Below are 9,973 nucleotides of genomic sequence, written 5' to 3' on the forward strand. Positions count from 1 at the left end.
CATGCTCTAATGGAAGCTGGAATTGGGGTGACTTAATGCAACACATGTGGGTTATGAATCCACAGTGGCTGGCAAGGCAGGAGTGAACAATGGAACAGCCAGTGGAATGAAACACAGTAGGCTCCAGAGCAGCGGTTCCCAACCTTCTCAGACCACTGAGGCAAAAATTGGAATTGTTGTAGATCACATGCAACCCACATCCCTACCTCCTGCACACAAAAAATGCTATTAAATTTGTAATAATTAGAGAAGTTTTATTAGAGATGGATTAGATTTATTATTTATAAAGAGGATTTCTGGGTTGAAGCTTTTGTTGCTAAGAGCCCAATCCAGTGGTCGGAGGCTCCGTGCCACCGACCACAGTCGCAAACGTGCCATAAGGCATGTTTGCAGGGCTCACCGCCGGGCTCCCACCAGTGCTAGCGCAGCGCTGGCCAGTGCTGGACTAGCGCTGGGCGATGGCCCAGGTTCTGTGCCTCAGTGGTCTCCTGGACCACCAGGCTGTGGAACGGGAGGCGAGGGTGTGGATGGAGGCGTGGGGGGGGGGCGTTCCAGGGAGTGAGGAGGCTGGTGGGGGCGGGGAAGAGGCGGGCTAGGGGGTGGGCGGGAGGAGGATCTGTGGAGCTCAGCTCTGCAGGATCCAGGGCACTTGTGGAGGGCTGTGCGCCAACCTTTTGGTCTGAGACAGAAACTTCTAAGATAATGACCCGCTTTCCAAAATGCAGAATGCTTACCCACAACAATAGCCCTGTTCACAAAATGCCCCCTCCCAATTCAGTGGACATCAGTGACATATAGTCATGGGAGGCAGAGCCTCACCAGACCTAACAAGTCTGGGCAGGAGGTCTGGTCTAGAGGGTTGAGCCTCCATTTGCCTGAAGATAACATCTGAAGGTCGCCAGTTCGAGGCCACCGGCACCGTGCGACCTTGAAGCAGCTGACAAGCTGAGCTGAGCTATTCCATCTGCTCTGAGCGTGGGAGGATGGAGGCCAGAATGTGAAGCCAGATCGGAATGAAACACCTTGAATGTAGTGGTTCTTGAAAGAAAGAACCTTCTTTGAAATTTTAAAAATCCCTATTTAATAAGGGATTTAAATAAAGCCTGCCTATGTAAACCGCCTTGAATAAAGTCTAAGGAGAAATCTGAGGACCAAGAAAGGCGGTATAGAAATACCTATAAAAAAGCACAAGGACCCAACAAGTAAAAGAAAAAGTTCCTTGCCTTTCCGTGCTGCTCCTTTCTTCTCCAGCACAGTCAGTGAGCTAAGCAGAGCACAGACATGCCCATTACAAAACATAAGGAAGCAGCCAGCTGCCAATTAGCTGCCATCCATCATGGCTGGCTTCCAATGAAAAACAGACAGGGTGCCTGTGGGCCCAATCCTATCCAACTTTCCAGCACTGGTGCAGCTGCGATACAGCCCTGAGGTAAGAGAATGCATGTTCCCATATCTTGAGGAGGCTTCTGCGACTGCCTCCCCTTTACAGGGCACAGGAGCAACGGCACTGGAAAATTAGATAGGATTTGGCCCTGTGTCAGCAATCTCTGGGGAGGCAGCAGGAAGAGCTGCCTCTGTTCTGTTAAAAAAAGCCATGAGAAAAGCAGGGAACTTGTGCAATTGATTGGCAATCTAAAGCACCAGGAGAGGCAGCTTTTCATTTGCCTCAGGGAGTGTGTTGCTGAGCTTTCCCTAGTTCCAAGTGGGGAAAGGTGAGGTGAGCTTTTTGATTTATTGGGGGGGGGGGGGGGAGAGTGTGTGTGATTTTTTTCCAAGGAAGGGAATGAGAGACATTGCGTTTAAGGGGGAAGGGTAGCCAGCCTTAGGGCAATTTGTTCAATTTGGTCAAATTGGGCCCTGTATCCGGAGGGGCCCCACACTGGAGCAGTGAGTGGAGCACCCACAGCTGCAGCCAGCACCTCACTCTGTAGTTGACACTCCAGTATGGAATATTCCATGCTGAGACATTGAGAAGAAAGCACAGTGAGCAGAGCATTGCCTTTGGACAGCCCTCCCATCCTCTCCCCCCTGGGTCCAGTTGGTTTAAATCCCCTCCCCAAAGCAGCTGGTGCCAGGTGCCTCACTGCCACCACTTATCCTGGTGAGTAGGATAAGTCCCCCTTACTGCAGGGGGGACACGCAAAAATGTTTTGCATTGGGTCCCACAGCTTCTAAGATCGGCCCCGGAGAGGGAGAGTGTGTGTATTCATCTGGCTGTGCCTCTCTGGGCCTGGACCTCACTGCACGTCACTGGTGGACATGTGGAGCAAGATGTGGAGCAGGACATGTGGAGCAATGTGGAGCAGGATCGGGCCTCCTCGCCATGACAGCTGGGCACAAATTATGCATTTGTTTGCAAGGACATAGCTGAATACGTGGACATACCATTTGGAATGCTGATTGGCATGGATTAGGATTCCAAACTGCATTTAGAAACCCACTGCACATTCAGTTCCACCTCTTGCAGACAAATGCTGAAGGGGCTTGGCCACAGCGAGTGGGTATGATTCTGCTTCCTCCACCCAACATAAATGTGAGAGAGATCCATCGCTGAAGAGTGCTAACACAGGCAGATCATAAGGACAGATCCTTAGATAAACATGCTATACAGTGGCCTACAGCAAAGGCTGTTTCCAGGATCAGGCTGGGAGAAGAATTCTGAGAGGTCTGTTTCCTCTCATATGATCCTGCCTGTTCTTTAAGGTCTACTGGAGAGGCTTTCTTGCATGTCCCACCATTATCTGACATTTGTTTAGGAAGAACACGTGACAGAGCCTGCTCTGTAGCGACACCCAGACTGTGGAACTCCCATCCCAGGAGATCCACCTGATTTCCTCTGCATTATACCATCACTATCTTTTGAAGACCTTTTCATTGGGGCAGACATTGTTGGCTCTGTTTGTGTCTATCAAATTGTTTGTGTTGCCATCTATTCTCTCCCTGCTTTGTTGTTTTAAAGTAGTCTTTGAAATGTGTATTTTAATTACACTGATGGTTAGTTGCCTTGTTTCAACAGAAAGTTGGAATTAAAACAATTAATCCAAGTAGTTACATGCGTTTAGACCACAAGTACCTAGGACTACACCGTGTGCTATCCTGAAATGAATTGCAGACCTGACATGCACGTCAGAGCCACCTGCATATATGACAATGCAAAAGACAGTATATATGTTTTGCTGGAAAGTAAGGGCCCAACTGGAGATGGCATCAAGATGCAGGACTCATTTCTGATATCTTTTGAAGTGGCGCATGCAGCTGCTCCCAGACCAATCTGGATTTGTAACCCAAAACAAAGGGAGGGGGAATTAACCCTCTTATCCTGTAATAAATTTGGAATGCAAACTGTGCCCTCCCAGAACTGCTATACTTTACAAGGGGAAAACATACAGGCATCCATATTGTACCCCCCTCCATAACTAAGAGCAGATTGGTACGGGGCAATCGGCACTGTGAAATCAGCAGAGAGGGAAAGGATTTAACTGCTTTTCTTCCACTTGTGACTCAATCAAAATCACACCTTTTCCTTTTTTGAGCTTTAGCAAATAATTGCAAAGATGACAGCAATGATTTGTTCTTGGCTACAGTCTGATGCTATGTTTACATGAGTTGATGAGCGCATCAAGGGACCCGATTATCAAGGTTATGGGTGGAAGGGAGGCGTCTCAAACACCATCCAAAGCTCAGAGATACATGCAGTGGCATCGCTAGGGTTCGCGCCCCCCACAAAGGATGCCAGGAGCACACGGCCCTGGAAGGCAAGTGGCCAAGTGAGGTTGGGCAGCAGCACCTCGAGACGTGCTGGCTCGCCCTGCAGGGCACTGAGGAGCGGATTGGGGCTGCTGCAGGTGCCAAGGCTGCGGGCACACAGCTGGGAGAAGGTGTGCTCAGGGGTGCTCTTGCACTCAGCCCTTGCACTGCCTCATCCAGTGCCAGCAGCTCGGCAAAGGCTACCCAGGTGAGAAGCGTGTCTCTGGTGGCCACGGCCAGGAAGGCAGCAAAGGCACCTGGGGGTGGATGGGGAGTGGGAGGCAGGACTGGGACCCAGCAGTTATGCCGGATCCCAACCCCCTTCCCTGAGCAGCGCAGAGTGGCTCCAAATCGCTCCATTCTCCTCGGACTTGTGTCACCTCTGGAGGTGGCGCAGGTCCAAGGAGACCCATTGGGATTGTGGTTGCTTACCCTGGGGTAAGGGGAAGAGTTTCCCCTTGCCTCCAGATGAGCTGGTTTTGGCCTCAATATTGCGCTGGATACAGTGCAGGCCTCCTGGCCTGCCAGTTCCCAGCGCAAGTTAGGACTGCGCTGTGAGAACATTTTTGTTCTTATAAATGACATACTGCAATGTGAAAAGATCAAAGAGAAAGTGAGTAGATTACTTTTATTGATCACTGTGATCCAGATCTTCGAAACCACCCAGAAAAAGGATTGAGTTCAACTAAGAACTATAAATATTTATTAAAACTAAAAATACAACAAACAGGTGACTCATTTTTTAAAAAGGACTTGACAGAAATGCATTTCGTTGTTCATATGAGAATTGCAGCATCATGCCAATGGGTTATGGTACAAGCTAGACATGAAGTTACATGGGTCACGGTCTAGTGAGGAGCTGACCGATACCTCTATAGAGATCCTCAGCTACTACAGTTTTTGAGAGTAAAACTGCAGGAGCCAATGATCTCTATAGAGAAATTGGTCACTGACTGTCAGTGCAGGGCAGGGAGCATTTAACCATTTACTTCTTGGGCGTTTTGTGGCCGAAAAGCACTCACTCAAGCACACTTCCATTCCAGAAACCCCAGTAGATTAAAAAAATCAGTTGATACCAAATCAGCTTTGAAAAATAGCTTTAAAGACCCACTTCCAGGTTTCTTGCCACCCCAGAATGCCTTGGTAGACGTGATATACCACATTCAGCCACAAGGTGGGGTGAATAATGGAATCTAATGGAATGAAATTATAATTATTTAAATGGGATTTTGCTGCTTTTTGTTACAAGGCATTTAAAGGTGGACCCCCATATCAGTGGTGAGTCAAATCAGTGGATGCCAAACCAGTGAATACCAAGGATGCATCTGTACACCCAAAGCAGACACCCCTTACCTTGATGGATTTGAAGTTCAATGAGCCCAATACATGGGGGATGTGCTGCAGGAAGTTTCTCAGCCAGAGCTCACTGGCCTTGCGCTGCAAAGGATTGTCCTCCTGCAGGTAATACAGGAGCCGCAGTGCTTTGGCTGCCAGGAGGGGGCGCTCCTGCTTATCTCGTCCGGGGCCCAGCACAACGCCCCCCACAAAGGATGCCAGGAACACATGGCCCTGGAAGGCAAGTGGCCAAGTGAGGTTGGGCAGCAGCACCTCGAGACGTGCTGGCTCACCCTGCAGGGCACTGAGGAGCGGATTAGGGCTGCTGCAGGTGCCAAGGCTGCGGGCACACAGCTGGGAGAAGGTGTGCTCAGGGGTGCGGAGCCCTTGCACTGCCTTGTCCAGTGCCAGCAGCTCGGTGAAGGCCACCCTGGTGAGGAGCGTGTCTCCGGTGGCAACGGCCAGGAAGGTGGCAAAGGCACCTTTGGTGCTCAGCCTCTGAGCCGAGAAACGCTCAGCATCGCGGGTCGGGAAGTGTGCCTGGATGAAGCGGCGATCCTCTTTGGCCGGGTTCCTGATCGGTGCGTACAGGCCCTCCATGTCGTAGGCATTGAAGCTGCTCAGATAGATAAAGCCGGAGCCCAGTGCACCCGAGAGCAACAAGGGCAGCAGCAGGAAGGGCCATGGGTGGGCTCCCACAGAGGCTCCAAGGGCCCGCAGCACCTTTACCAGGGGCCGCCGCTCTGCGGTTATGGGGTAGGTGTTGGGATCCATTACAGTTCCTTTGCTTGCACTTTTCAACCTCAGCAGAAGTGCAGTTGCCCAACGGTCCTTCTCACCATTCCACTGCACCGGAATGTTGAGTCTGTAGAACTGGGAAGTAGAAGGACTCCAGAGCAGAAGTCTGTGGCTTCCGGTTGGAGGGAGAGCTTGCCGTTGGGCCACTCAACCTGTGACTTCAGCAGTCACCACAGCTGAGCCTGGCAGAAGGAATTGCAGAGACACGGCTTGTGCTGCTAAAGCCCCTGCTTCGGTTGGAGAAGCCTGTCCTGCAGGCCCCAAGGCTGTGCAGGGGCTCAGCACAATTGCCTTCAGTAACAAGCAGAGCTTGCTTGCAGGGTATACCGCAGTCAGATGGGGCATGGCGGGACATGGGCTAAAACCCAATGGGGGGAGCCGCTGTGGCACCCGGGACCCATAAATTTTTGGCACCCACCCTTCGACCAAATTATTTTCAGTAATAGTCAGACAGTGAACAGTTTCTTTTATTGAATTTTGAATACACACACACACACACACACACAAACTATAAGTTTGCATATTTATATGTGTATACTTACACACACACTCACACACTTTATAACTTTGTATATATAACCATACCAATTGAAATAAGTTTTCTTCTTGAAAAAGAAATTTAAACATCTTGTGATGGCCTCACGGACACCCTGTTGCAGCCTGGCACCCAGGGCTGGGGACCCCACGGCCACACTCTTTGTATGGCACTGCTCAAGAGTGACTATGCCCTTCAGGGTTAATGACACCTTGGGGTATTAAGGCTAATAATACCTTGGGTTATTCTGGCTACCAGCTCCAGCAGCAGTTGAACTTGCTGAAGCTTGAAGAGTACTTGGAGACCTTTTACAGGTTACCACTAGATGGCGCCAAATATATATTTGTGGAGGAGCCACAAGTCAGCTTTCCCCCTGCTTCCCCCATAAAAGAAGACAGGGCTTCAAGGCTCCAGATCTGTTTCATTTCGCAAAGTGATATGGTGCTTCAGCTTTTCTTTTGCCACAGTTTTTTGGGGAGGGGCTAAAGCTCAATGCTTGTGCACATAATTTGTATGTAGCAGGCCCTAGGTTCAATCAGTGGCCTACTCCTTTCCATTTGTCCCCCAGGGAGCTCCTCTTCAGAACTCTCCCCTGGCTTTTGGTGCGTCTGGTTTTGATCATATATTGAACTTTGTAAGCTGCCTTGCGTATTTGTTTCAGCATGGGACAGGCAGAAAATAAATAAATAAATCCCATTTTACATTTACTGTATAGTGATGTTTGGGTCCTTCTTCCACTCTTGTGTAAGAGTTGCGCAGTACTGTGGCTCAGTCTGGGGAAATGGTGCCCAAGACAGTGCCTGAAATATCTACTTAAGCCTTAGCAGCACTTCTGAGGTTAGCTAGTCACTTGATGGGCACAGTTTTCAGGAGGAAAATGGAACCATCAAAGAGTTAAATATCTGCTAGCTCGATGTTGTGACCCCAGTCCAGGCTGCAACCCAAAGCAGTCGTTAGGTGAGAGTACATGAAACCGAACTGCAACACCATTCGATAAAAGTAAGGAGTGGTTCAGGTCTTGAGCTCTGATCTTGCAGCCTTAGCAACCATAGCACACACCATCCCAACAGAATTGTCACCTGACTTCCTTGTCATTAGCTATGCCTGTTTTGTGATAATTTGCATGATAATAAGGAAGTTGGGTGATGCTTCTGTGCAAGTTGGTGCATTATAGTGGCTAAAGTTGATAGAGAGATTCTGGGATTCTGTCTCTGAGTCAATGCTAAACAGGCACAAACTCCTTTAAAAGCGTATAGAAAGTTTATTTACAGATTAGGAATAGATTTTAGATTTCAGGATGGATACAGGTTCAATACAGAAGTGTTACCCCATGGTGGATCCTTGGTTTCTCAGAGAACCACACCCAAACATTCTTACTTGTACTCTGTAACAAACAACTGACCCATGTGATATTGCATGTCATTTCCCCCTCCTTACTTGGCATTCTATGACAATTTGGTACATGGTTCCAGCCCTAATTAGGAAGTCACATTGCTCTGCCTCACAAAGATTCCCAGCCCCCAGCTCTGATTACACAAGAGTCTGAAATTTTCTTTTTGGGAACACTATGTCGTGGCATTCTTGTGTACAGGTCAACTTGACATGACTTCCCTATCCTGTTTATAACAGAAAAAACTAGTCACTGCTTTGGTTCCTAATTTCGGGTGTTTTTCTTATCTGAGAGAAGTTAGGTTAACCCTTAAAATATCCATCAAGTTAGGGCCTGGCTCAAAGGATGGCACAAGAATGTTCCCACAATGTGGTGCTTCCAGTTCCCAGTCAAATACCCAGTCCAGAAGCATGCTTGTTTAATGGCACTGAAAGCCTTCAAGTGGTACGGGCAAATGAGGAGGTCCGCAGTGTCTACCTCCCAGCCACCCAGACAGTTTCAGTCCAGAAACCAGGCTGAAATGGATCCAGACAATCCTTTCCATCCAGATATACCTGGACCTGGCCTGCAGGTACTGTTCAGGATGGATCCTCCTTCCTCTCCCCCCCCCCTTAGGTACACTGTACCCCTGCTTTTTTCCTTCTTTGTTTTACTTTCAATTCCTGGTTATGTTACTTTCTCACATTATAATAAAGACATTGTGGACTCTGATTCATTACTACCAGCTTCATATATATACCGAGATCAGTGGATGCCAGTGTGCAAGATTAGCTGTTTTCTCAGAACCTTCTGGCCACAAAATGGACAGTAAAAGCACTACAGGTTCAATCCTATCCTCCTCCCCTCCCCCATCCCATTGCCAAAAAGTTGCGTGCTATGTCCATTTTGCTTCCATCACCTGGAATGGCTCTGAAGAGGAAGGTGAGAAAGCGCTTGCATGGAGCAGTGAGGCTCCCTGCAAAACTTAGTGCTTTGCACCCCCTCTAGCTATGCCACTGATTGTAATAGATCCTATGGGTCTGGGGAGGAACTTTTCAGGAGTGGATTCAATACTGCCTGCCTCAAAGCAACAAGGATATTCATACCCTTCCCAAGGTGTGGAGGGGGTGTGATGTGGCTGTTGCAGCCCACCAGGCAGAGGTGTGGGGAAGGCAACAAGGCATATAACCAATGAACTTGACCTTCGCAGCATGCCTTTGAAGTAAAACCACTATTGCCACCAGAAAAGGAATTGGCTTGCAAGTCTGGGTAAAACTGCGGTGCCCGCTCTCATCCCACCTCCCTCTTGAGTTACTTTGGCACAAAAGCTGGTGATTAGTGGAGCAATCCAGGAGGCTAACTGACCGGGCTAGCACCAATACTTTATCCTCACACTTGCACTGAATAGCCCCAGCCATGAGCAGCTATCAGGGATGAGGAGGAAGTGCTTTTCGTTCTGGGCAAAAAGAAATGGGCCAGTAACAGGTAAAGACAACATAAGTTTACTTAAAAAGGCAAACATAAAAGGGGGAACAGAAGAAGGGCACTTAAACAAAAGCAGGCACATGCAATTCAACAGAAACAGACCTAGAGGGGAAAGTGAAAATAAATCTTAAAATGTATGCTTAGACAGTGAACCCTGCCTTGAGATGCACTTGCTTTGCTACAGTTTCTGTGCACTTCCGGGAGTTAGCAATGGACAAGCAACTGTTGTCAGAGCCAGAATGAAACCATGCCCTGATTCCAACTAGCCATTTCCTTATATGGGCTTCCGGTGGTTTAAGGTGGTTTTTGATGGGTGACTCAGCTTCAAAGGCAGGACAGATGGGGTCAACCCTATGAATATCCCCTTTGCCATGGTCATATGGATGGTCTCGACCGCTAGCAAGGCATTAGCAAAGCCCACTAGGGTGCCAGAGGATATCTGCCTGGCCCTTTGTTTGACCTAAGCCAGTAGCAGATTGCCCAGCATGCTCAATCAACCTCCTAGCTAAACCACTCTTGCATACATACAGGTAAGAGTGATTTGGACTTGTACATCAGAGATGTACAAGCTGAGTCATCCTAGCCAGATTCTTGTTACATCAGATTTCCCAGAATGCCCAATACAAACCCTAAAGCTGCTCCTATGTACATATAGGTAAGAAGGGTTTGGACATCAGAGATGCCAAACTGGCTCATCCTAGCAG

This window comes from Tiliqua scincoides, chromosome 5, assembly GCF_035046505.1.
Source record: "Tiliqua scincoides isolate rTilSci1 chromosome 5, rTilSci1.hap2, whole genome shotgun sequence".
Lineage (NCBI taxonomy): Eukaryota > Metazoa > Chordata > Lepidosauria > Squamata > Scincidae > Tiliqua > Tiliqua scincoides.